The sequence below is a fragment of the Arachis ipaensis genome, chromosome B01 (assembly GCF_000816755.2).
Source record: "Arachis ipaensis cultivar K30076 chromosome B01, Araip1.1, whole genome shotgun sequence".
In the NCBI taxonomy this organism is placed as follows: Eukaryota; Viridiplantae; Streptophyta; class Magnoliopsida; order Fabales; family Fabaceae; genus Arachis; species Arachis ipaensis.
The window spans coordinates 136,668,626-136,671,605 of record NC_029785.2 but is presented as its reverse complement, the minus strand read 5'-3'; positions in this window follow the sequence as shown (position 1 = coordinate 136,671,605).

Genomic DNA, 2,980 nt, shown 5'->3' with positions numbered 1-2,980 from the left:
TTATGTTGCTTGGTTATTTTCTGCTACGTTATTATTCACTGCATGTCTCTCTGCCCATGTTTGTGGACCCGAAAAATTCAAAATTTTTACTCACTACTCCGACCCAACAACAAGCCCCCCAAAAATTCAAAAATAAACGGAAAAAGAATGAACACAATAACATCAAACAGATTAAAAATATAAAAAGAAGATAAAAGTAAATTGCAATAATAGATCACATGCATTTTCCTTTTCTCCTTTTTACAAAATATGAACATGGATATATATACCAAAACATAATTTGTCTTAATAAAGAGACCCAAAAAGCAAGGGTGTTTCTGCTATACCACCATTATTGCCCTCTTTTATATATATATATACACAATAGTTATAGTTATTATTGCTCCATTTTGTTATTCTCTTAGAACTCCTACAAGAGTTTAACCTAATTTTAAACTTTTTGTACGTAACGTAGGCCAATAACTAATTTGTCGCGAATCTAAATTCTATTTAAGGATTTATTATAGGCTAATGAGTTGCTGCATGTATAAAACAAAATTCGAAACCCCAACACTTGTTTAAGCGGACAAATAAACTGACCACTCGACCAAATCAAAGCGAAATTAGTTATCTTTGTCTCAATCTAAAATATTTTGTTTAACTTTCATTGCATTATTCTAGTTAAATTATTCCTTTTATACCTTCTTTTAATATAAAAACTCAAATGCAATCAATTTCACGTGAAGTTAATAGTTAAGAACTATTAAATAATTTAATTGTTTTGACTAAATTTTCATCTAACGACTCTCAATTATTAATTTCATGTAAAATTGACTGCAACTAAGTTTCTACCTTCTTTTAATCCGAGTTAATAAAAGCTTTATCTTATCCTTATCAATAGATTAGATTCTTATTGAGATCGATGCATGAGAGGTAGGATCTCCAGATATCTATCGTACTATATATAGTATATATTTGTTTAGATATAGTTAATTAATAATAACTTCCCTTTTTTACATTTTTGTTAGATAAGGGTTACGTTATTTGTTGCTTTTATTTAATTTGTGCATGATAATTATTAATTAAGGACTTTTGATATAATTAACTTTATCATCAGATGACATAAATTATGTCACATGCATAATGTTAAAGGAATAAATAGATCTACACAACGACGACAGTGACACTACTTATTATATATATATATGATTTAGATAGATTTTTGTAATATTAATAAATAATAAGATAAGATTAAAATGAACAAAATGTTTATATGAAGGTTCGTAAATTACATTTTCGGCTTTTGGTACTTGATGACTTACACTCGTTGTGACGTCTTCAATAATTCCCATGCAAAATAAATAGTTGTTACTGAGAAAGCAGGATTAGACATATCTTTGACCAAATGAATTGAAGCATATGGGTCCTAACGTAGTCATATTAATTTGACCCCTTGCTAGATTCGAAGCCTATGATATGAAATTTAATCATTATAACCTTTACTTTTTAATCAATTTTTCCTTAGTAATTTCTAAAAGAAAAATAAAAAATAGCTAGCTAGCCCAACAAAACATGAAATAAAATTAAAGGTATATATAGAGAGGAATTAAAAATAAACAAACAAAAGCATAGAAAAGTAGATAATCCTAAATATATTTTAATTATATATGTATATTCCATATTTTCCACTCTAATTAAATGTTAGGAAAGACTGGAATAGAAATTGATAACGAAGCTATTTGAGAATAATAGAGAGTTACAATATTTTTTATTCTTGTTAACAATTCTCATAATAATGTCGGGTGTACAGACTTTTTGGCATTTAAAGTTAGAGATATCATGACTTGAAAGTGATGGGTTGATTTTCGTTTGATTATGTGAGATGCAAATACAGCAACAAATACCATGATAAAGATGCATTCGTAGCATGTAAAACTTCCATTGCTTTAGAAGGAACTTGAAATGAGTATTCAAAAAAATTGTCCTGCGCCATCTTAGTGCTTTAAGAATTTATTTTTTTTTTCTACTTGATTGTTTTAAATTTTCAGTCACCCAAAAAAAAAATTAAGGTAGCGTTTGTTTTGAGGTACTGAGACAGAGACCGAGAGACTGAGACTATCGTGTTTGTTAGTTCAGACAGAGACTGGTACTAAAATTTCTGTCTCTGTCTCTAAAATTTCAGTATTTCAGTACCTCCAAAAAGTAGGGACACAGGAGACTGAAATTTTTAGAGATGGAGACTGAAACTTTAATAACATTTTATACCTAAAATACTTTTATTTTAATTAATTAATTCCAATTTTACCCTTTGTGCAAATTAAATTAGAGTTTCATTTTTGTTTCAATTCCTATCTCCCATTTTGCACCAAACAGAATACTGAGATTTATTTCAATCTCTGTCTCTTAGTCTCAGTCTCTCAGTCTCAATCTTTCCGTCTTTGTCTCTCCACCAAACGCTACCTAAGTATTGTAACTAAGAAGAACTGTGTGGAAATTAAAGAACACTTGAAAGTGTATGTATAATGTGATCATAATTAACATTATCAAAGAAGCATATATAAATGATCATAATTCAGAATTAGTACACAAATTAAACTAACAACAAACAGAGTTTTGAAACTTTTGAGGTTAATTAATTAACTATACACAATTTGAACAGTCAAATTAAAAGGTATATGGCAGGCAAAGATATGACCTAGCTAGGTTTATTTGTTACTTTCTTTCTAAAAGGCTAATTTATTTATGGAATATATCCAATTAATACCCTTTTAAGCTTGTCGTTTACACTTATCTCATGATTGAAAGTTTCATAATATATGATGAGAGATGATATTGCTTTAATTTGCTTACTGTGAAAAGTTAAATAAAGTTAACAAAAAAACAGTGAGTGGTTCATATCATATCATAATATGAGTAGAATTTTTGGAAAGAGAGAAGGGAAGAGATGGAAGCACATATATAAATGTATTCATCATTGAACACTCTTTATTACTATCTTTTT